This window comes from Emydura macquarii, unplaced genomic scaffold (assembly GCF_026122565.2).
Source record: "Emydura macquarii macquarii isolate MOO-44397 ecotype Brisbane River unplaced genomic scaffold, CSIRO-AGI_Emac_v2 contig_2676, whole genome shotgun sequence".
NCBI classification, from domain to species: Eukaryota; Metazoa; Chordata; order Testudines; family Chelidae; genus Emydura; species Emydura macquarii.
In genome coordinates this window covers 39,869,776-39,896,312 of record NW_027132813.1, presented here as the reverse complement: position 1 = coordinate 39,896,312, position 26,537 = coordinate 39,869,776, and the positions used below count along the sequence as shown (strand labels likewise).

Below are 26,537 nucleotides of genomic sequence, written 5' to 3'. Positions count from 1 at the left end.
AATAAAGTGTGATGTCTATTATTAAAAGGTGAAAATGCTGAGGTGTGTCACTCTTTTGTAATTATTAATGGGCTACTACATCATTTAATTAATGGCAGTAAAAGATAAGCCAATTATAAAGATTAGTGAAGTGTAGAAATGGCAGTTTAGGATACTGGCAGTACCTTGATACTCAGTCAGGATATTTGTTGCGGTATCACAAAAAATGTTGTGATTGTCTTGTGTGAATGATTAAAATCATATCACTGAGGGCTTTTTCTGCATTTCACCAAATAATAACACACACACACACACATACACACAAAGGACCACTAGATTGTGATTTAATGAAGGCAAATCTTATCTGTGCCTGAAAATAATTTGCAAATAAGATCAGCATCTTGAACATCAACAAATTCTGGGATTTTGAACATAGGCCAATATAAGGTCAATGATCAGCACATTTTTGTCTGACATTAACATAGCTGTGCTACACTAATCATGAGAGACAGAAAATAAATACTAGTTTAAATGAAGATAATGTTAAAATTAAATCATAAGTTATGTTTCTTGTGAGAACTTGATTGCTTTCTCAGAAAATTCACTTCTGCATGAATACAAATTGCTTAATAAAAAGCAAAAACCACATCTAAGTTTGAATTTAGGAATTACTTTGCCAACATTGTTCCCCTTGACATTAAAGTTTTACTGTGCTTAAAGAAAATGCACCAACACCATAAATGCAGCAATTCTCAGGAAGAAATATTTAGGGTAACCTACTCTGGCTGTATACTATAAGTAAAAGTACCACTAAACTTGAAATTTAAATGCCAGAATAACCTGGATTAATTTCTGCGGTGGACTCTTAACGCTAACAGAATATGCCAATGACACAAAAATGATTAACATGACTTTTATCCATCAGTGGTGGAGTATTATATGTAGACTGAATGTATCTTATATACTTTCATATACCACTATATGATAGTTATTTTAAAATTCTGGTAAAATTATTTGACAAAATAGATTTGACATGTCCAAACAGCATGTTAACAATTGTAACATTATTTACTGTACTATACATGCATCCATTTTCCCACAAATATCCCACCATTCTTTGGCATTATCATTGGATGTAATATTACAAAAGATGCAAAATAAAACTTTTTTAAAATATAGGATTTTATAACTCTCACAATCAAGTGATCTTACTTCTGTGATAACTATTGAGCATGTTTTATATTCTCCTGTGAACCACATAATCAGAAATCTAATAGCTGTGTTATACTAATTGACATTACTGAATTACCTCATCTTACAAACTATGGACCCTCATTATAATTCAATTTGTTTTCTCTTGTCAGTTTGTCCAACAGAACAGAATATGCCTGTGACACAGAAAAATGATTAACATGACTTTTATCCATCCTGTGGTGGAGTATTATATGTAGACTGAATGTATCTGATATACTTTCATATACCATTAAATTTTTACCTTTTAAAAAGGCTTCCAGCCCAGCTCCATACTGCTAATTACATCTGCTAATGAGCTACATTTCTATTAATGGCAACTATACTTTTACAGGAATAAATATGACACAACCATTGAAAGAACATTCACAGAATGTATTTTGAATTATATTATTCATTAAGTGTGCTAATAACCACTCCTTGCTGAGTTTACTAGCCACCTTTCAGTTCTTTTGTGGTCTACAGTCACAATACCAATGCCATTTAAGTTTAGAGTCAATGTAATTGTTGCTGCAATGCATTTGTGCTGTGTTTTCAAAAACATGTTTGTACTTACATTCTATGCAGCAAACTGCTGTATTTTAGTTATGTCTATCAGTTTGATCTGAGTCCATTAGAATAACCTGGCTATTCAGTTTGAAATAGCCTCAGTATTCTCTTCAAAACCTTACAGTGAAGATTTGTAGAATTTCATTTATTTAGTTTTACTTCTCATTTTAACTTTACTATCATAAAAGAACATGCTTTATTTTGTTATTTTGCTTTGTCACCTTCCATGTGATCTGATTTTAAGTAATTGAACAAACTGTGTCTAATTTTATGCAGCAAGCAATAATTACTAGATAGCCTCTAGCTATTGGAACTGAGAATTCTGTCTCCTTTAAGCAATTTTCAATTGTTCTGGACTTTAATCTAAATAGACAAGACCAGATAAAATAGTCATAAGAATAATACAGCCACTGTATAAATAATTGCTTTAAGTGTATCAAAACAAAATTCCTTACATCATGGTATGTTTAAGGTCATCTGATTTTTGTCATAGTCTAGTTATTGGCTTAACGAAGCATAAACTTTGAATTTCATGAAAAATCTATAATTGTTATAATCACATGAAAGCCATGACTTCATGTAGCTAATCCCTCTCAGCCAAAAGTTCACAATGAGGTAGGCTTTTTACACTGAGATTCAATATGTTTAAAATATCTTGAACACTGTGCATCCTTATTATGTACGCTTTTTGTGGATACTTTGAGTTGTGCCTTTGTAGGCTTAAAAAAATGACTTGACAACGAATCAACATGCCACAGGCGAGGTTGCTATAAAAACTTTCAAAGCCTTGTTGCATTCCCACCCACAGGGCTAGTAAGGCGTATGCTACAGGCAATGGCAGACATCACATTGCAACAGAGATAAAGGGGAAAACCCTGAGAACTGCCATTTTATGAAGAAATAGGAAATTCATTCTGTACTTCTGCTGCTAATCCTCTTTTCACAAATGTAGCAGTAATAGGTAGTTTCCCTGAAAGTGCTCCTTTATTCATTTTGTTTAAAAGGGATAAAGATGTTAAAAAAGTCACTTATAAATATAGCACTGATTCCAGTTGGCAAGTATACCTATCACTAAGATCACTTTGGGATAGCTAAGCAAATTGGACTGCTGCTCAATAAACAGTGACTTGAGACCTTTACTTTGTTTTGTACATTAGCCTCATACCATTATCTCTTAAAAGCTTAATTATTTGCAAACAATTGATCAAGATGTGAATTTGAGAAAGGATATGCTAAGACCACTGGGAGAGCTGCAATGCATTAGGAGAGCAAACAAAGTTACCTTTAGATCTTACAATAAGAATTAACGATTGGGACCATATATAGGGCAGTGCAGTAGCTGTAACTTCTTTCTGGAGTGTTTTCCATTTGATCTACATTAACACCTCAAGAATGAGTGAAAGCTATAAAACAGTGATTACGTATGGGAAGGCTAACCCTCCTTCCCAGAATCAATCGAACACATGTATATTGGGAGATTGCAGACTAGCTTTCCTGTTAAGGCAAGAGGAAAAGGGTGCATCCAAGAGATATGTTCTAAGACTTATTTTGGGAAAGTTCTATGGTCTGTGTTATGCAGGAGGTCAAACAAGATAATCACATTGGTCCCTTCTGGTCTTGGAATTTATGAATCTATGAAAATAGGTAGCTAGTAGGGAAACAGACATTCAAAAAAAAAAACCCAGGCTTACAACAAATAAGGGCTAAGGCGTTATTGCAAAATAATGGAGTCAAATTCTATTTTTTTTCCCTATTCTATAGCTTGCAGCAGTGTTACAGAGCAACATTTGGCCTAACTGTCTGAAACCTACCACTTGTTCATCATTATAAACTTAGTACTGAAATGTGGATTGTTTGACCCTATGAATGTGTTTTTGAGGCTCTGTGGTATTACTTATAATAATGACTTGGTATAGAAGTGATTACTTAATAACCCCATCAAAGTCTGCAGGCAAATGAAAATTATCCCTAGGGGATTTGCCCAGGGCAACATGAACAGTTAAGGAACATTCGAAAAGGTAAAAATAACATACAAAATATGAGTCAGAACAGTCATTTTAGCAGTAACAAAGAAATGAAACTGACAGAGAAAAATGTAATTTTCCATTAAGTTCTCTGCTCACAGTTTAATAAAACTGTATTTAGAGAGCAGCATTCTTGATATAATGTTTTGTTTTTAAATGAAGCAGAGAACTTGTTTAGCAAAACAATCAATAAGACTTCTTTATTCTTTGACTACAGTCAATGGGTAAAGAGAAACTCTACAGTAAATCCAGATGGAAAGTGTCCAGACCCATATCTTAATGATACTCCTTGTCCAAATGTACTCCTTTCATTGAATTTTCCACTACTGACTGCAAATGTGGGTGCCAGGACAGTGATACACTTTATCTTATCTGCCCTGGTAACCAAGTATCAATAACATTCCCTCCCTCATTGCTTTGCCCACTATAACAGCACATTGTAATGGTTGCAGAAAAATTGAAAATAATCCTGTACAGAGCTTGCTGCTGAGATAATGGAAGGCTAAACTGTCCCTTCTCAAACCCCAGATTAGTAATTTCTTGTGACATAGAACTGCATCTATACCCAAACTGCAAAACAGCTACAACAAAGCACAGAGATAGAAGCAATTTTCAAGCAAAATGTTATATGTTATACTTTAAAAGGTATGGGAATAGGCACAGGAAGAACTGATCTAATATGAGGAGTTATGGCAACTGTCCAATATAATAACCCTTATCAAGGCATGTTCTGTTGCTTGGCTGAATATGTTGGGAGAACAATTTCAGAAGTTCTTTTATCCTTTTCCTCCAGTCCTCTGCCTCCTCCACAGCCAAGTTTAATGCATTAATAGAATATGACCTTGAGCTAAACTCTGGTATGTGATGGAGAGATATTTATTCCCCTCCTCCCCCCCCCCCCCAAAAAAAAAAAAAACCATTCCCCCCCACCTCAAAATAAGTCTACCACGTGGACTTTCACAATATTAACCATTACATTCCTGTATTATGCTACAAAATATTCTAATAAAATGTTTTTGAATTTATGTAGTCTTATTTTATTGTCTCTGCTCAGCTATATTATGGTCTAAACCTAGCTGTTCAATTAATAACAGAATAAGTGGATGATTTGGAGAATACTGACAAATTACAAATCACTTTTATGTTTAACTCTAAATCTTGTTTAATCAAAACTTTTTCACTGTAAAAAAATTGAGGTTTCTGGGAGGGAGGGGCAGTGTATATGTTGTGCACCTGAATTGTTTACATTGCTCACCATTAAATTGATCTATGATACATTTTTAAAAATATCCATAAAACTTCCTTATTGTATTTCAGCTTTATGAATTAGTTTACTGTTTCAGTGAATGCTTTTTTGTCTCCTGACTGCACATTATCAAAGAGACACTTTGTGCCTGCTATTTGCATTACAAAAGCAATGCATGGTGTAGTCTAAGAACATAGCTTGAATTTATAGTAGTTGAGTTCTGTATCCTCACACATGGTGGAACCAAAAGAATAACTCGGGTGTCTGCCCTAACAGAGTAGCCAAAAGTGTTTGGAACACTATCAGTAAAGTCACTAGATTTCAACCTGCTTTCTTAATTCTCAACCAGTGTATTTAGATTGAGCAATAAAGAGAATGCATTTAGTCACAGTTTGCTCATTTTTCAGTCTGGCTGAATTAGTTTACAGATAAGCCCCATTCAGTAGTGGCTCTAAGAAGTTGCCAAGTTGAGGTGTACAGCTATGAAAATCAACTGGGAAGCTGAAAACTAGATCTTGTTTGTCACATGGGAATGAGTTGCACATCTAAAGCAAAGCTAAACATTTCACAGCAATCACTTTATTTGAAATCCATCCACGAGGGTACAATGGAAAACCTTTTACAACTTTCACATGATCGGTTACATAGTTTAGCCCTGTAAATCAGCTCTACAATGCTACTGTATTCTCTGTTTGATTTGTTATTTAAAACTCTTTATTTATTGGTTTTTCAATATATACAACACATGTAGTGAGTAAACATAGTGGAAGGACATTCATATTAAATGCAAAAAGCAGATCTATTTGTCCTTTAAAATGTATAGACTAGATATATTATATATTTTAATATATAATAGTTTAACAAGCTAGCCACCTCTGAGTAATTTTAAAAACAACATTATTAAATACCTGCACTGATAATTATTAAAATGTTAACTGTAAATGCAAAATCAAAAGCCGTATTTCCTTTCTTTAAAGTTTAAAATTCATAAAAACATGCAACATCTGAAGTAAATCCAGGACCTTTGTGTATTTTACAATGTAAAGTGATACACTGCAGTTTGGTTTCTACTACATCAGAGAATTCCTAAGGGACATATTCTGAATAGCATTTTACTCCACAAATGATCGTATTGACTTCAGTACGAACCACTCAAGGAGTAAGGTACCATTCAAGGTGAGTAAAGGTATCCAGAATCTGGCCCTTAGTAAGGAAAACACACCATATAAAATATCATTAAAAAAAGAGACCTAGTTTTGTTAAGTGGATGCAGAGGAAGGGGAACAAAGCTATACTCTTCAGTGGACAAAGTTGTGTTTTCCTGAGAAAATGTGCAATCCTTGCTCTATGATTCGCTCTTTCCATTTCCCCTTTGTAGATAATTTCTTGCAAGAGAGGTCTATGAATGTGTTTTGGCATACACACACAAGAATATTCTCTCCAGCACTCAAGGAGATATATGGTATAGCTGGGGACACTCTGCCAATACTTTTCTGGTGGGCCCCATCAATTTATGCAGAATGCCAGCATTCATTAAGGGGTGGGGGGAAGATGAGAGATGGAGGGGCGAGGAAAGTTCAGCTAAATGCTCCCTTTAAATTGTATCCCATTACTCCTAGTTAAATCCTGTGGCTCTGAATGAGCCAGCAGGGAAGAGGAAAGGGGGACCAAAAGTCAGCAGAGGAGTGGATCAATGAGTGGATCTCCGATCCTGCACTTAATGCAGATTGCATGTGACTATTAAGACTAAACATGGTTAAACGTGTTTCATTCTCATTGTATAAAATGTACTGTTACAAGTTAATTTTGCTGGGAAAGAAAAGGAGACTGTCAACTTTATTTCAAAACAGTTTCATCCACTTCCATAAAAAATCTGAGTGAGTACAAAATGTCAGAAATGTGAACGAGAAGCACTAATACAGAAAAAGCCAGCCTGTTCTTCAGGCTGTATCTTTACATTCTTCTGTACACAGTAGGCAGCAGTCTGACTGGAAAATGTTTGTTTATATTTATTACAATATATTTTGTTAATTCACTGCAGAAGTAATTCCTTGCTATTTTGTTAGCCTAGTCTATGTGATATTATATTGGGGTGATGGACTTTCCCTTTCTGAAGTCCAGGATTCTCTCTTTTTTTTTTTTTTTTTTTTAAACATTTTAATACTGTACAAAAGCCAAGTGCACTTGAAGATAAATAGCTTAGGACAAAGTAATTAATACAAAAAGGGGCATCCTAAAAGTAAATGACATTATCTGAAATATAATGCAGTACAAACAACAAGGAAATATTACACGAGTGACATTGAAATAACAGAGTAAAGGCATTACCTAACTTCCAATCCAATTATAACTAACATTCACATACTTAAAAGCAAGCTTTTTAATTAATCCAACTTCACATCAGAAGGCTAGTCAGAGATCTCAAAGGTTAATTCCATTTTTGAACAGTGTTCATAAAAATCTGTCCTCTCTCCCCACCTCCTTCCAAGTTAAAAGCTCCTATCTGGGGGGGGGGGGGGATCCCCAACTCTACCAGAATGTTCCCTTGAATGTTATAAAAATGAGAAGCACACAGAGGAAACAAACTCCATAAAAGTGCTTCTGTTGTTTTGTAGGGTAAATCTGAGGCAGATTAATTCAGGTAAAAATCTCTAACCAGCAGCCTGTTCTCAGTAATGATTCACTGTCCTTATCTGCCTTAAATGACTTTCTACACAGGTAGGCTTGGAAATAGTCCACAATCTCTGGTAAATGATAGCAATAGAGGTGGTAATCCCACGGAGCTTTTGCCAAACCTCTGTTTGTGTTCTCTGCTTTTTGTCTTTGTCTTGCTATGTTCTTTATTTCAAAGGCTTTCTCCTTATACAGTGGATAACAAGCTCATAGGCACACCTTATTGGGTCACAAGATGACAGTGAAATAATGCTAAGGGGGTGTGTTCTGTTCAACAAGTTCCCTTATCTAGGGGTTCCCCTTAGAAAGTAGCACAACTGTCTTAAATAGATAACACTTCACAGTACACAGTGTAACAAAACCGAACAATTTGAAAATATTCTCTCAAATTCATCTGCCTTCTCTTGCACAGCAATTAAAAGACCTTACAAAAAGATTTACACACACACACACAGGTGAGCATCTTAAATGCCAACATAAAGTGGTTTTGCATTTAAGAATTTTCATTAGAAAAAGTCCCAGGGAAAGATATGAAAAATAAAGCTGCTATTTTAAGATGTTTCTTTTTTGGCATCAAAAGTCCTTGAACAGATGCCCTGTCCACCATTAAATATTCACAACATAGCCTTGTAAAAGAATAAAGTACACATAACGTATGAACAAAAAACACAATGTGTTCTTCATAAAAAAAAAAAAAAGATGCATTTAGAGATCCAGAAAAATCTAGAGAAATGTCACTGCCCCCAGTATAACTAAAGACTCTTGGAACTGGTACACATTCTCTGGCATTAATTTTCCCACTTAAATTACAGTGATGGTGTAGCCTCATCTCATTAGAGATCATTGTCCCCAGTAGACAGTTGTGTTTATGGGGGATTCTTGCTGTTCCACACCTGCTGCTCAGGTTGCTATGTGATAAAGAGTGCATACAAACAGCAGACTTGAGCTTGCTGGACTGCAACTGATGAGCCCAGGCTAATTCAGGGGTGATTATGTAGTTTACTGGACCACTAAACCTCTTTAAGCTTGTAATTACTGCCTATTTGAGTAAAGAACATTCAAAAGCAATTCACTGCATCATGCCTGCCACAGCTGGAAGCAGGCTGCCAGCAGTCTGTGGGGACATTAAAATCTACAGGGACAGGGATTCAAGCACAGCTAGTAGTCACTAACAGCAGCTATAGCAGCCAAGTGTATTCACATTCCATCTCACCTTCTCTGACCAGGCATACCATTAAAGGTGCAATGAAAACTATAGAAAAGCAATAAAGATGACAAATAATGGTATATAATTGAAAGAACTGCATTTTAATGACTTTTTCCCTTAGATCAGGCTAATTTTTTTAGCCTTTTTGTCATGTCAGGGGGGATGCTTTTTACAAAAGTAGTATGCACTGCATAGATCTAGAATGCACTTGTTTCCAAGTTTGTTTGGGTTTTTTTAAAAACAGTTTTAGAAACATAAAGGGCCTCCTGTTTGTAATTGTAAAGTAAATGTGACATCAGTCCCCATTAGGTACTTTACAGCAACGTTTGTGTACAAATGATTTCCATTTGAGAGATTTCAGTTGTGGCGTTAATTTCAATAGGACCACATAATAACAACGATCATTTTCACTTCTACAAATTCATCTTTCGCTTTGCACTTTGCAAACACTGAATCAATCCTCACAAACAGTGCTTCTACGAGATGAGTATTACTCTATCCACCCCAAGCATTAAAAAAAACCATGAATCAGGCCCCTCTCTCCCCCATGCCCCCAATCGTGAGACTTTAAAAATAACAGACTTCAGGTTCTTTTGATTTGCCTTCAGGATTTTGAGCCTTTAGGGTTCACATTTTCAAAACTTTTATAAAAAATTTAATTTAAAAAAAAAAAAAAAAAAAAAAAAAAAGTGAGAAGAAATTCTCATGTAATCACCTGACTTCAGGAACTGGGGCTTTCAGAAAAACACTAAATATCATGAGACTTGGGATAAAAGTCACAAGAGCTGGCAACACCATGCATTTTACACAGAAGTAAAGACAGGCCAAAAGTCTTTCCTGAGGCCACAAAGTAAGGCAAAGGCAAAGCCTGGAACTGTGCAAGTGGACCCCGATCTGTGCAAGTGGAATCTTGCACCTGGGTGATGCTTCACTGACTTTAAGAGGCCCTCCCATCTGGGACCATGTTCATCCAATGCAGACCCTAGACTCACAATTCCCCTGTTCTAACCACTTGACAGTATTGCCTGCACACAATAATACTTTAGGGTTTGAGGTCAGATTAGATGAGCTAATGGTCCCTTCTCGCCTTAAAAATCTATGAAAATGTTAATTAAATAAAAGTGAATCTAATACACTTGCATGGAATTTACTTTATAGCAACATAGAACATATAGATATCAGAATTCATCTGCATCATTACCATTTTCCTGTTAACTACTGCAGCCACTTTATACACATGAGTCTGTCTGTCTGTGTAAACAAACAAACAAAAAAAGAAAACCTACCACATGCTTTTCATTGCTGTTGATACAGCTATCACTTGGCTGTAAATAAATTAAAAGGGACCAGACCTTAATGAAGGTGAACTGGTTTCTCTTTTCACATCAGCTTTTAATCCCTTCTTTAAAAATGTCTTAATACAGTCTATCCTCAGTAAGAAATATTTTATATATAAAAATTTCTTAGAGTGGACGGAGTGAAAGCGAGAGAGACACTTGTTGCCAAACATCAGCTATTAAATGATAATACAAAAACATTACGAAAGTTTATTCTGAAATAGTATGTAAATTCCAAGGACCCAAAAGCACAGCAATTCTCTGACTACTCCATTCAAGTTCCAAAGATCTAGGAGCTTATAAGTTATCCAGACATCATTCTTATTAACATTCATTAGGTAGGTCTACTTGTATTTTCATAAGCTGTGAAGGTAGCAAAAAAAAAACCCAATCAGAAACACACAGGCATTATCAATTCAACATCTGCCAAATAGGAAGGTATACAGCTCTGAAGTTGAAATTCAAATGCAATTTACCTGTACTAGAGCTGTTTTTCATGAAACTGTTCACATTCCAATACAGGAGAAGCTATTTAAAGGTTCTCTCTTCTCATTCACCTACAGCTCAATTTTTACATCTCTGATTGTTCAGTTCATTTGCCAATATTTTTGCCTTTAACACTAGATGCCCTCATAAATTACATTCTTTATACCCTAATGTTAATGAGTTTCCTTCTGTTACATTGGTTTAAATTTAGGAATACTGCATATACGAATAATACAGTCAAGTTTAAACTGTAAACTTAACTAAGCAATTCTGCTTTCTGACTAGAGAATTTATCTACACAAATTTATGGCATAAAATCTCTGACTGGATTCAGGGTGCTGAACTGTGTGCCCACAGTTTTTGATCAGGGCTGGCTAATTTTGTAATTTCCATTTACTAGGAGAGAGAGAAATTTAGAACTCTTGAAAGGAAAAAGTGCTCTAATTAATTGTTTACCCTAATTATCAAAGAAATCTAGCTGATAATATTAATGAATTTATGTTAATGTAAAATGGACATGCGTTTACAAGATAATAATATTCCTACCTAGATCTACTGAGACAAAGCAAGGAATGGAGGAGACCTTTGCTTCTCTTTCTCCCCACGTTTCATCCTTAAATTAGCTGCATATGTGTTTGTTCACAAGACCACAATGTATTGATTTATATGATTTATGAAGAACATTAATTGTATGAAAGGCTTAGATCTCAGAAGGGTTAATGGGATCTTATTCCTCTGGGCTGGGGACATGCTTGGACTCTTTGGAACCCTCTCTAAAAAACGAATCCATTTCCTGATGAAGTCAATGGAAAAACTCTCATTGACTTCAAATGGGTTTCGATGACATTATGGGCCAAATTCTGCTGCCCTCACTAACATGGTGTAGTACTTCAGATTTCAATGAGACAGCCTGTGGAGTGAGATGCTCAATGTGACTAAGGTGGCAGAATGTGCACACATAGTTACAGTGAAGTTAATGGAACTACTCATAGGGTGAAATCCTATCCTTATGGCAGTTAATAGTATCATTCTCATCAATTAAATGGGGCCGGGTGGATTCCACCCAGAGTACATAAAGTTAAATATCTCCATAAGTTTTTGCAAGATCAGGGCCTAAATGAGCATCTTCCGCTGACTTATCCCTGGAAAGGCACTGGCAATAATCTCAAGTGGAGACCCCTTTCCTACTCTTCCAGTAAGAGGAAACATATCACATTTATAGCCATCTAAAGAGAGCAGATAGGGGAACTGGAGAATCCCAGTATCAAAGGATACAGTCTACAAGACCTTGCCTTGAGTGGTTTTCAGTCAGGGGCCAGACACACCAACAACAAACCACACTTGAATGCCTAGGTAAGTACCACCATTAAATAGACAATCAATGAATTTTCAAACAAAAACATTTAGATGTAATGTAGCTTTCAGCACATTTATGATATAGCCATTAATAATTCAGGAAGGTAATAACACATTAATTTATTTTGTCAATACTAAGCTTGGAAAACGTGCATGCCTTTTTTCCTCTCTTGAGCAGCACTCCACTTTCATTTACAAAGACCTGAATGAAAGCAGCTAAAGAGACACACACAAAAAAGTCACTGCTAACAAGTCACAAAGTAATAGAGAGACCAGGCACATTTGATCTTGTTGCATACATGAACCCTTCTAAGATGACTGTTCCAATTAAAAAAATGTAAAATTCTATCATTTTGATGATACCAAATGATGAACTTGACTATTATATGCATATATTTTGTTTAATGGCTTCATTTATTTTAATAACAAAGAGACACTAAATCTTTACAGATGAAAGCTTTATTTCATGGCTTCAGTGCAACTGGGATTTTTTAAATCTGTGATGTTAACCAAAATGGGATAATGGATGTTCTCAAGGGCCCCACTTTATAACATTTTATGCAGAGCAAAACTATACATGAGAAATTACAAACATGTTGTTTACCCCTATTCTAAGAATGCAATACTGACTGTGGCGACAAAGGCTCTGTAATTGTTTTTTCCTCTCATTCTCATTTCTCTGAATGGTTACGTCTTCAGTAAAGTGTGGCAATGGAAATACTGTGACAAAGGCATTAGCTCCCTAAAGATTTATAATAAATGTACTGAAAGACACTGTTCACATGATTTTGGGGGGGATTGCAGTACACTTACTTTACCTGTAACAAGCTACCTAGAAAGTTTTGTTGACAACAGAAAATTGCAAGAATGCTAGTCCCACTTGATGTCTACTGATGAAAAGCATTATATAAGAACTAGGTATTATTAATTATTATTATTAATTTGTATGCGAGCTAATTCCTAATGATAAATCAGGAACACCTTATCTAAACTTGATCATAGACTGTACCATTCTGAGTAACTTCTATCAATTCCCTTTTTTTTTTAAATATTAAAAGTGCTTCATTTGCTTCACAGATGTATATATGCAACCCATGTGTAACATTAAGTTGTTTATTGTTTGGTTTGTTGCACCACAAACAATAAAAAATATACTTCTTGTAAAATCAGGCCAAAAAAATAAAATAAAAAAGCACACATATGATAAATGTTTTACAGAAGGTATCTCTGCCCAAGATGGCAGCTCCTGATTAATGGCTGTATCATCCTTGGCTTCATTGCAGTGAGGCCCCGGGTCTGATCTGACAAACATACCCTTCGTCTGCAGCCAATCAGCAGATGTAAGCACATAGGCCCTGTCAGGTTGACATATCATTCCTACGACAATGTCAACGAGTATTAATGTTCAATTATCTGTCCTAGAAATAACCCTCGCCTTTATGCATTGTGTAACTGCGCGTGTGGCACAGTGGTAATCCAAACGACAAGGGCAGAAATGCCCGCAATAACCCAGTAGCTGTGAGTTGGCTTTCCAACATTGTGATGACATTGCCTTGCGGTATTGAATGGGGGACTCTTATTTTCTCTTTTTTTTTTGGAATTCATGTTTGAAGGATCCCAAAGACCTTTATTACTCTCTTAGCATGTTTGCATGTCAGTAGTTCTTGCAAGCTCAATAAGCATGCTTGAAATGGATCACATTTTGATTTCACTACTACACAGAGCCACTTGATTTTTATGTAGAACTATACGCTGTTGATTATTTTGCAGTCTCTTGTTATTTCCTATGCTCAGGTGTATATCATTTACTATCAAACAAAAGTGACAATAGCAGCCTCTTCTAGGGCTGTGTCAAGATCAATTCAACTCCAAACAGCAGAGCTAAAGCAATTTGTCCAAGTGAAACATTATGGGAAGTGGTAGTTAAATAAAGTTAAAAATAAGACCTCCAGAAGAGGGATGATTTAAGAAATATACACAGGTTCATTCCACCTGACATCTCTTACTACTGTTCAAATATTCAAATTATTGATCACTTTAGTCTAGGCCAAATTCACATCCAGCTCCCAGAGTAAAGGCCTTGGCAAATGTCTCTTCCCCTAAATCAGTGTTATGGCAGAGTTTCTGATTCTAAAAGGCTGCAGCACTATTTGTATGCTTTTTATTACTATGGCACATTTTCCTTGAACTAACATTCAAAGGTTATCAGCTGTAAATTATGCTTGCTAAGTCTTCTTATAGAACTAACAGTAAGAGGGAGGGAGGGAGGAGGAAGTTGTGTGATAAGTAGTGCCAGCTCTGAGATAAAAAGCCCAGTACATAATCTATGTTTATTTAGACAACCATCTAACCACAGTACAGATTTAAAGAACCCCAGTGGTAGTGGTAAGGTAATTTCCCCTCTCTCATCAGGGCTCTATTATATTTCTATGACAAGTGAAGTATGGTCAAATTCTCAAGATAAACATCTGTACACGTTTAAATATCTCAGAGTTCTTTTTGGTAATAAAGAACAATTTAATCAAATTACTAGAGACTTTGAGCTATAGGGTTTACTGTATTAATTTAACATACAATGAAGATCCCACTTGGAAATATTTTCTATCAAAGGTTATTCAAAACACCTTGTAAAAAACACATTTATCATATGATCTCACTGAATTAAATTATAATAGTATCTTAAATTTATATACAGTACTGCCAGTCACCATAAAGGTGCTTTACACACTATAAAGAATCACTTATATGGCATCACCTTGGTGGATACACACATAGAGTGTTGACAGGAATCAATCAACACAGGAGTGAAACACACCTCTACGGAGGAATGTGGCAACTATCTCAGCAGCACAGTAAAGCACTTAATATCAAAACATAAGGAAGAATACCATAACCCCTAAAGCCAAAGGATGATATAATTTACAAGTTCAGCAGTAATATTAAATTACAATGTAAAGTTTCTAAACAGCAAATCAGTTGATGACTCAATTTCTTCTGTTATTCAAGGTCAACCTAATTTGCCTCCTATGTATTCAAAATATTTCCCCCCTTTTTCCTTTGATAATTCACCCCACTGTTTACTCAATTACTTTATGTAGGTGGAAGTGATGAATGTTGCTGAGTGCCAGTTTTTTTGGTCCAAGATGAATAACCCCAAGGAACAACTTACATTGAGTCCCAGGTTCCTGTCAGCTTCATAATTGATGATGTTTTCCCTGTAAGGGGTGGGGACTGGGACACATTAATGCTCAATGAGGGAAGTAAGCTGAGTGAATTGACTCAGCACCTATGTCTTTTACCCTTGGTTTCTAATATGTATAAACTTATTACTGCCAGATGTACTTCAACATCATAGAGGAAAAAAATCAATCTGTTCAAATGAAATAATGTAATACCAGAAGTTTTTTTTAAAAGTGAACTTTTGTACTGCCAAGTGTGGAAGAACATTTCAATCAACTCTATTCTTTCTGAACTGCCATTTGGTACTAAACTAAAAATGAATTTGCAAATGTAAAATGCAAGGACTTAAGAGGAATAGCACAAAATGATTGCTATAAAGGCAATGTATCTCTTTCTAATCTGGTTCTCAAATGCCCCATGACTTTTATAACAAAGATGTGCACAGAAATGCACATACAGTATTTCAAACGTAGATTTTATGTCAGCATATTTTATAGCAATTCTGAGAGCAGTTGCTCCACTTCTTATCTATGCAATCTGGAAGTAAAGCAGGCTCCCCACCAAGTCACTGACAGCATGTCTTGCCCAGGTTGCCATGGGTGACTAGTGAGTTGACAAGCTAGGGATCCTGCAAGGAACAGTCACTGACTAATGGCTTCTAGATTCCCAGTGACCTTTGATCTTTAATGGTCAGGACAAAAACAAATTACCTAGTTCAGGAGGCCCCCCTCAAAAGGGTATTTTAAGAAAGCAGTTATCAAGTAAACACAGATTAATATGTTGGCTGTATCTATAACAAAATGAAAATGCTCAGATCTTTACCTTCACGCACCACAGAAATATATGTATGTGAATACATAAAAATGGACTGCTCACCAATATATTATTTCATTTGTCACACAGAAAATAAATCAAGAAAATCAATTGCTGAGACTAATGAGGTTTATAAAAATAACTAAGAAAATACAGGCAATTTTCCGTCACTGACACAAAAAGTTGCCAAGGTTGCAAGCAATTGCACCATGTATCCAAAATCTGTGCATAGTTTCTGTCATTAGAGATTTGGTGCTATTCTGACACCAAGGGCTATCAGCGCTAATATGCTATAGCAAAGAGGCTGGCGGCTACAGTAACCATAGAGCAGGCTGTCCAAACCTTAATGATAACTTTCATCACAGCATATTGTCACCATAGCAATGAAGCTAGATGTGGGCAAATGACAAGGTTCTGTCATCACTCAGCTCCATATTACACAGCCTGGGCCTGACAGCCTTCAGGACTATTCTCTCATCCATCCTGAATACGCAAATACATTTTCAACAGGCCCAAAAGTAATAATCTGTCCTTCTGCAATGTCATCATTTTACAGGAGCTACCGGTAGCGGTATGCAGTTGTTAGACCCAATGAAAACACTTTGTTTCACTCTCTGTCAAGCGCTCACATTTTTGGAAAATGGAAGTAGAAAGGGAAAACAAATATTTGAAATATGAAAGATGCTACAAAGAACAAACATGTGGGAGAGGGCTGGAGGGGGAAGGGAAATTCTTAAATACAGTCAGTACCACTGGAATGAAGTAGCATTTGGATTTTGAATCAATGTCCAGTGGGAATTTAACTTTGTTAATTTTCTTTGGAAGAATGTTAACAATAGGCATGCAACATAATTGCGAAGGTCTAAAACTGTATTTAATATTTATATTATATCTGTATACAAAATTTTATGCACTGCTACTTGCATAGACAGAGAGATTTGGGATGAACACAGGATAATTGGTATTATATGTGAGGCTGTCTGTGGATTCCCCATAAATATTCTGTTCTGTCTTCACCACTGCATCTGGAGGTGCCACTATAGTTTTACACCATTCTTCCAAGAGACTGCACAAACAGGACAGTTAACTTTGTCTACTTCCCTGCTGTCAAACCCAGAAGTAATTCAGGAAGTAACAAAAGTCTTTGATGACAATATGCTCCCATTTAGAGGTATTCTGCCTAGTCACCCTATCTGAACCTCATCTCTGTTTAGGAGGTTCCCACTCAAGATCAATTCCTGCTCACCTTACTTATACAAGTAACCCCACTGAATTTCAATGGGAATACTCACATGAGTAAGGTGAGCAAGCTATGGCCACCCGAGATTAACGTCTGTAGACCTTCTTTTAGCATATATTTCATTTCATATCTTGCTTTGTGTTTAGAGTCAAATGGAATAATCTGATTTAACGTCTTTGTTCCATGTATTGCACAAACTCTTCAGATATGTGGAAAGCCATCTTTTAATTATATTTAATTCAGACTCACTTACATGCTATATTTATGAGTTAACACATTCACTATATCCCTTCAGTGTGCAACACACTTGCTTTTCAATTACAGGTTTATAAAGACAATTCACTGCAGGACCATTTTAAAACAGATGTAGTGTACCATAGAAACAACTAAGAAACTAATCTTCCAGGACAAATGTAACATATAAGAACAACTAAACTGAAACATATGAATTCCACATATACTTAAAAATATTATTGTCTGTAATTTAATATAACAATATTTCTAGGCCTATAACCTTGCACGCAGAGGCAATTTCCCAAGCATTAATACTTAAATGGGTCATATGCACCACATCTGTCATTCTGTCCTGAAGTCTATGAGGCACAACCAAGACTCTGCAAGCCTATTGATTTTTCTAGCATTTGCTTTAATTTACTTAACCATTGAGAAATCCATCAGTACATAAAGGGCAACTGTCCATTACTGCCTCATTTGCAGACATTCTTTCCCCTCATTTTTGGGTAAATATTACCCCTTAAATCGCTGTGTGTTTACAGTGTAAAAATGAATCTGAAAAGTGCTCACACCTGTTTCCGTTCAGTAACTGCTGCACTGAGGTATATGTAATGTGCTTAAAGATAGAATAAAAATCTAGACATTATTACATCTGTGTGCAAAGGGTGGTAAATTAGATCCTAATTACATTAACAGGGATTCTGCCTCCCAGCTTAAATTTTACATGAGCACTCTGTAAAAATCCAAAAGCTCTGCTGTGGTTTCTTTACGAGCTGGTGATTACAGCTACTTCCTGTGCGGTCACTAAATATTCTGTTTACAAATAAATGAAGAAGCTTTGAGCCAACTTGCCAGGGTAATAATCCGCTTCCCTCCCCCCCCCCCCCCCCCAGCAAACCCTCGCTACATAAGCATGGCAACAATCAGAAGACCTGGCTTCATCTAATTACTCTCTCACATAATTTCACAAATTGCCTTTTCACTGGGGAGCCAAGTGCAAAACACGCTCACAGTGGGATTTCAGGCAGCAGCTTTCATTTACTACTCATTTCTTGTTAAATTAAACACAAAAACACCAGTTGTGTGAAAGAAGTCAAAAAGAATGCTTGCAAATGGGCCAGACAAGTGTATCTCATATTTATACCATGCTCACAAAATAGCTCATTGACAAGCTGTATTTTTAATGGCACTGTTATACCCTTTAACCCTTTCAAGTCCTTGTGTGTGAATCTAGAGCAAGCAATTTGCACTTCTGAAAATCAGAAGCACAGAGCCTTATAATCTATTCAAACATATCATTTAAACTAATATCAACAATGTAAAAAATTGCATAAATGGATGCATGTGTCTTATTGGCCAATATCACATATGTTTTGTTAATAACCTAGAGTGGTTAATATCCTACAAATCCCTGCCCTGTAGATCTGTCCTACCCTTAATAGAGTTTAAAACATCTCTCCTATGTAACAGACAACTGCCTACTATAGCGCTGTTAGGGCCAAATTATGTCTTGATTTACACTCCATGTAACCCCATCCACTGCAAGGGGTTTTTAGAGGGTGTAACTCAGGACAGAATTTGGCTGCTAGATTCTAAGGACCATCGTATTATATCAATTTTATGTAAAGGACAATAGTGCTAATAAATAAATCTTTAGTACTGTATAATGCACACAATTCCATACTTCGTATAGGGCCCAACTCTGCAAGCTGCTGAGAAGCCAATGGAATTGGAGGGCATTTGGGCCTGCCCTTACTAATGATCTGAATGCTAACAAGACAGGATTCTAGTTTGAAAATAAAGAACACAAGTTATTTTGAAAATAATTGCCAAGAGTGTCACATTGCCAGTGGATGTGAACTAGAGGTTGCATTACTATGAGATGAGATTTTTACATCAACGTGTACAAAACTAAAAACAGCCATTTGTAATTAAAGCCATTGCTTTTGTAGCACTAGAGCCAGGAGGTCAGGTACCATTTTACATCACAAACCAGTCCTTTATGCATGAAGATTTGCCAGCATTATCTGCACAGGGACAAGAAAACATTAGCAGCAGCTGTCTGTGTGCTTCTACACTGAAAAATTCTATTCACCCAGACAGGTGGAGTAATTTAAAAGCCAATGTGGTGCAATTTTGATGTGACTAATGCCACTGTTTACTAAAATGCCACCATTACTACTGTTTATGAAAACATTACTAAAATTACATTTTATTCATAAGAATACTAAGATTCTAGTTATTATCAGCTTTAAAATGATCCTACCCCAAAGCTGTGGCGAATAACCTACCAGAGTTTACAACCTGCTGCGCTGAAGAAACTATGGCTGGATTCCAGCTTGCTGAACAATTGTAGCTGCACAGTTTGCTGTATCTCCATAAGACAAACTAGAGATGTAGCTCCCAGGCTTACCTGCTATATGACAGAAAAAATCTTAAGGAAGGTTGTCTGTTATCCAAACGCAATTTGGCTTTAGGGCCAAAATCCTATACCCACTTAAGGGAGAGCAAGGTTTGGTGTGGCAAAAGCTGATGGTGAAATCTAGGTTTTTCTTCTCTTCTGCAACTGTCCAGGTAGGATGCAAAGTCATCTGAGCTCATGGCATGTAAGCGCTAAAACTCTGTCAGTGGATCTTTTAATTATCCAAAGCCATCTAGAATTAGGGTTTGTTCAGATTCCAGTGTGAATGCAATCATCAGCCAGAGGCCCCAAAAGTCTGGCAGATGTCAGCTGACGTGAATCATACTGCTCCCAGCCATGGATTGTTCCACTTGGTGTTGCTGTCTTAAGAGAATGTTGTGGACCAAAGGAGTCCCTTGACATGAGACCCTATCTCCCTCCCCCACTTTTAGGAAACCTATTATTTCCAAAAAATTTGAGGTATGATCGCTTTTGGCCCCACAACTCCATTTTTCCTGTGTTTCCTGTGTCCCTCACAATTTGTTTTATTTATATATACTTTAAGAGGGATTTTGTTTTTGAAAATCAGAATGATTTCTGTATGTTAATATTGTCCATCTCTTACCAAAAAGTGGTTTATTACTAATAAAGAAAGGAATGGTTTGAGGCATAGTTCCCTGGGCAGAGTTTCCTGTTCATAGAACAAAAGATCCAGCAATAAATCTTGCAGAACCTACTTGAAATGATAGCACGCTACAGAAAGCAAAGGGAATCCTTTACAAAAAGACTATGGTTCCAAATTGGGAAGTCATGTGTGAGGTGGGGTAAATTAGATCACTGTACACTAGCTTAGACTTCATTAGTTCTATTTATATTCTGACTTTATGTAAGGGACTCTAAGTTGGTATAATTTACATGGTGAGGAGCTGGAAGGTTAAACAGTAGGGCTGGTCAAAATTTTTTCACTGAAGCTGTTTTTTGACAGAAAATGGGTTTTTGATTATAACACAAAGAATAATAAACAAAATTTTGGACATTTTTTTTTTTTTTGCTTTCTGCAGAAATACACAACTTTTTGTCAAAACTGAAAACGTTTCTGTTTTCCAACAAAAAAGTCAACATTCTCTGCAGAGGGGAAAAAAACCAAAATATTTTCGGACCAGGTCTTGTAAAAAGATACAAGGTAAAAGAGGATGGGGACTGCTTTAACTTACACTTTCGTTCAGCTCTTCAGTGTATGTTACATATACTATCTTGGATGTAGCTGATGTAAGTAAGCATAGAGGAGTCTAAACTAGGTCACAGGAGTCTAACTCACACATCTTTGTATATCATACCTGAATCTGACCCTATTTAAAAGGGATTTTATTTTACATTGCAGATTACCTTATTTAACCATTTTGGGGCCGTGCACTTTGGCATGTCATTTGATCAGATTAAGCCGCTCACTAGTTTACACAGGTGCTTCATGAAACGCCTTAAAAACTGGTAATCACCCCAGGAGCTTCAGGCTCAAAATTTACATAGATATGTCATTTGTGTCTGAAGAGCAATGAAGACTACATCAAGAATTCTCTGATGTAGCAGCTGTATTAGAAGATGAACTAGGGTGAGGCGAACTAATATATTTAGCTAATGAATTTTGCCTCATTTCCTGTTTGCAAATTGTTTGCCATAATATTCCAATTTCCTTTAATGTATCTGTTATTCAAAATTCATCAAAATATTCCTGTGAATAATTCTGGATCTATAATTTGTTGGCATGATTTTTTTCTCTCCCCAAAAATGTTTGGTACTTGAATTTCAAGTAGTTTTGACTCGAGACATACAGTAGGTCACATGATGTTTCTTTTTCTTTACTGAATGAGGTTAACCCAAGAATCAGGTCTCCTATGTGAATAAACACAATGGATTTTTTTTTAAAGGAGTGCTTTCCATGAATATTCTCCAATGTTCACCCCAATGTCGTATTTCTGCAAATACTGCTCATAGGATAGTCATTTCTGAAAACAGAACACAAAAGGTGTTCTAGTACAATTAAAGCAAGTGTAATTTTAACATTCGGGTGCATGTTCATAGAATTTCTTGTTTTCAGTCATCCTCCAGTTCTTAGAAGATTTGGATTTTAGCCAAAATCTATAAAACAATGTATTTCATTGGCTTCTGAGGAATTGAAATCCTTTGACTTTATGGTGGTTTCCACACACATATTACAATGGCTACAAGCCAAGAGATGGGGAAAAATCTGCAACAAAATAAGACAGGACTCAAGGGAGAAAGATTTCTCTCTCTCAAAAAAAAAAAAAATCTACTGGTTAGATTTTGGCTTCAACCAATATATTTTCAGAGGTCATGTAAGGCTAAAGACAGATATTTTATGTCAGGCAGTTTGGACAGTATGTCATTTTAATCAGAAGTCAGAGAAATTTTCTTTGTGGCCCAAATGACAGGAGCCTGAAAAAAGACGGGATTATCGAGAATGATACCAGCCTATTAGTATAGCGGAGGAGTGTCTATTTGGAGAGAGGACCAATCAGTTGTGGAATCCATTCACATCAACTGACAAGAACTCCTGGACTTTTCATTTATGATCCAGGACTAGCCAAAAAAAAAAAAAAAGTCAGTACCATGTTTTCCTCTGCAGGGACAATTTACCTCAGATCAGGTATAACAACAATATAGAAGGTACTGGTCTTCAGAACAGGGAATTTGTGATTGAATCCCAAGAGCTTTTGTCTGAGTATGAGCGCTCTGTCCTGACAGGACATGTTCCACAGACTTATAACAGTTGACATGAAAGAATGAAAGTTGGAGGACATCAGCAACTAGACTGCAAGAAGAGCAGCTTTCACTAAATATGGTAGAGCCTAGGTCTTTTCAGCCACTTCAGTCATCACATGGAATAACCCTTTGGGTGGAGAGCAGGTCAAAAGCAATGGATTTGGGGAAGGTAAAAGTAGTCAAGCTTTTTCCATCTTTTGCCAGACTATCTCTGCACAAACTGTGTAGTGGTTGTGATGTCAATAAGTTAATTTGCATGCAGCTCGCGGAATCCTGGTTCTTTTTCTCTTAGTCTTCTACTCTGTTTCATATTCTTTGTTGGAGAGCATGTGGACAGATCTTCAGGATAATTTTCATCCACTAATACAAAATTCTAACTCTCAACCTGTGAAGGAACATAGGGTTCATGGTGCCATCCTTTTAGTTAAAGATGCCTTCCTTATCCATTAATTTGGCAGACCCGTCGGTAGGAAGGCTTATAGATTTTTTTTATCGCACTGTCCACAATAAAATTATGTGAAAGAGGAGACATATATTTGGAGAGAGAAAAAAACCACTCTGAGTCCATATTGAAATATGACTTTTACGCTACTAAACTCCATGAGATTTTTGGTATTTTGCAGTGCAAACATCAGCTGTGCAGACTGCAGTTAGGAAGGGGCAATTTAAATTGCACTTCCCTCCCCTCAAATATGTCCAACCAATCCTTCTGAAGAGGAGGAGAATACAAAGAAGATTTCTGATTTTAGTCAGTCCTTTCCCTTTTTATGTTGTCACCGGGCCAGTATGTGCCCCCTTGGGTTGTGACTACTAGCTCCATCCAAAAATGGACCACACATTCTAGATGGACTTACACATAGTCTGAGAGGCACATTAACCACATTTGCATCTCTGCAAAACTGTGCAATATATGGGACTGAAAAGCGATCAGAAAAAACTCAAAACAGAGCCTGTTTTAACTGTGCATGTAAAAGATTGTTAGCCTGCAAAGTAACCAAACATATATGTGATATATATTGGGTATTTTTAATATTATATTATGATTAAAAATACCCAATGTTAGAATAATACCCTCAAAAAGACAAACGTCCTGGTATTATATATGTTCCTTATCTGATCTAATTCTGATCACAAAATTAATCCTACAGTAATCTAAAAAACTGTATCTTTCTAATAAATTCTTTTGGTCAAATAAAATTCTTGCTAAAAAGATTTTATTTTGATTATTTGTACATTTTCCATTTTTTACAAATGTATCAGAGTTATTAATTAAGATTCAAAATCTAGACATAGCCATGAGGAAAATGTATTTTTCCCTGTACAGACAGCAAATCCCAATAAGTATTTTATTTTGTGCCTATTTTGCCATTTCAGTAAAACAAAACCTTTAGAAAATTCTTGCAAATATAGTTAAAAGTGTTAAGAAGTCTGATTAAATGATGGGGTTTACCTTGAGCAAATCCTTGGATCATTCATTTTTTAGATCATGGTAATTTGTTTTTAAAAAGGTGTTTGAAGTCCTTGAATTTACCTCTTGGCACCATTTAAAAATGTAGTTTATAATCCCCTAATGGGTTTAAACAAAGTCTTCAATAGTTTAAATTGTTATTAAACATCTTTTGGGATTATAATTTTATGGGTGTTTTTTTTTTTTGCCTGATTACATGATGAACGTGTAGCTCATCAAATACTCATCACAGAATCAAACCAATTACACTGCATAATCCCCAAAATGAAATGAGGTTTTGAACTCCAGTGTTTTAAATTATCCTAGATTTAAAGGGTATAGAGTGTTCACAATAGCATTCAAAGGGTGGACGAAACCTATTTTTTAACTTCCTGTAGTTTTAAAGCTGAGAAAGGAGGGATTGATGGAATCACCAGATGAAGTCAGCTAACAGCATGCCCAGGGTTAAAGTAGAAATTATACCTGCCTTTGTTATGATACAGATATTTCTGTTTTACGATTGACACCAATCCCATTTTTCCAGGGTAATTCCTCATTCTGCAATCCTCACTTAAGGCCATTTATTTCAATGAGGAGTTCTGATTCAAAACTGATGTCATGATATAGTCCTTGCACATTAACTGGTCTAAATATAAAATGTGGGGCCCACAAAATTTCATCATGTTGTACTGCGCATCACAAAAAAATTATGTTTTAATGTAACTTGCTGACTTTTAGCTATAACACCATGATGTTTTGACAGAACATCAAGCTTGAGACAAGAACCCTGTAATGCCATCAGATGAACTCACCCAAATTCCGGGTTGAAAGTTTTACTGTCTTAGGGACACTTGCTGTTTGGGTATGTTTCACCTACTTTGTCATAATGCACCACCTTTGGGGTGATATGCAGCTTCTTGGGTTTAGTTTTACAGTTTATAGCAGATTTTACATGCATCACTATTTACATGAGACAACTTAACATGCTCACTTATGGAAATTACAAGGGTCACAGCTATGTTTTGCCTAACTAATAGTAGAATTGGTCAGCTACTCCAGTGTTGAATTTTAATAAAAAGTAGCACCGTCAGAGTAGCAGTGGCTAAAAATATTTCGTTTTAAGCTGCCAGTATGGTCATTATTTTTAATAGCATTTTAACTACTGGTGTCCTAATTTTTCTCGATTCTAAAAATAATAATAATAGCCAATCTGGAATAATTTATCCCCCTGAGTGTCCCTGAATGCACAGTCTGCATCCAGAGAAAACAGCACTTGCCTGGCCTTTGGACATACATCAAGTCTGTCTTGCTGCATCACTGAAACTAATGGGGATTTGCAGAATGACACTGCTCTGGGAGTATTGCACAAAAGGAATTCAAGGAGTTAAAGCCTTGATTTGGGTATTAATTCAACAGAGAGAGCATTTACTTTTAAGTGTAAAATGAGCATTAAAGGGCAAATATTAGAAAAGGAGGTTCCTGTCTATACACAGAAGACTTAATTTTTTTAATGTAATAACTGCATAGAATTAATTAAAACCAATCTATATCAATCTTTTTGAAGATTTTATTAGTTCTACATTTTTTTAAATCATTCCAATCATTAATCCTTACTATGAGACACAGCAATTACTGTGTATATCACTTGATTCCCTGCCACGGATGTGTATTAATGTTAATAATTGGGAGAAAGTTTTTATCTTTGAGATAACAACCCAATTAGGAATTGCCACTAGCCAATTAGAATGCTGGTTTTTTACATGTATGTTGCTACCAATGCAATAGGGCTTAGCACTTATATAGCCCTTTTCATCTGTAAATCTCTAAGCGGAAGTATCATCACCCTCATTTTACAGATGTGGAAATTAAAGCATAGAGAAGTGAAATGATTTGCTGCAAGTCAGTACCAGAACTGGGGACAGAACCAAGATTTGATTCCTAGTTCAGGGCTGCATCCACTGGACGGACAATACTGCCTCCCTAACTTTTTTCACTTCTGTTTTATCCAAAGAATTTACACTAGTGGAAAAAAGGCATTCTAAAAAATTAAGTCACATCACTAACATTGCCAGAAAGGAAAACTCCAATCCTATTTTAAAAATCTAGAATCCATGGTTTCTTCTGCCCCTTCCTCCCAGTGTCAGTGTGTGGGGCGTGGTCTCAGTCTCATACACTGAGCCTCCCTCGACAGTTCTGCACCACTGGGGTGAGGTTAGCCCAATGGATAAAAGTCCAAATGAGGCAGCGCTGACTCTGCCCCTTTCTGTGAATTGTGGGTCTGGGTCTTCCATCCACTCCTTTGCCAGCTTCTGCAACAGGATTCTTGGGAAGGA

General features: G+C 36.2%; 1 protein-coding gene across 1 annotated transcript in view; it reads right to left on the bottom strand.

Moving 5' to 3' along the window:
- The window catches only part of MEIS1 (Meis homeobox 1), a 121,704-nt gene that overhangs the window by 25,802 nt on the left and 69,365 nt on the right, over positions 1-26,537 (bottom strand). The window lies entirely within an intron of this gene.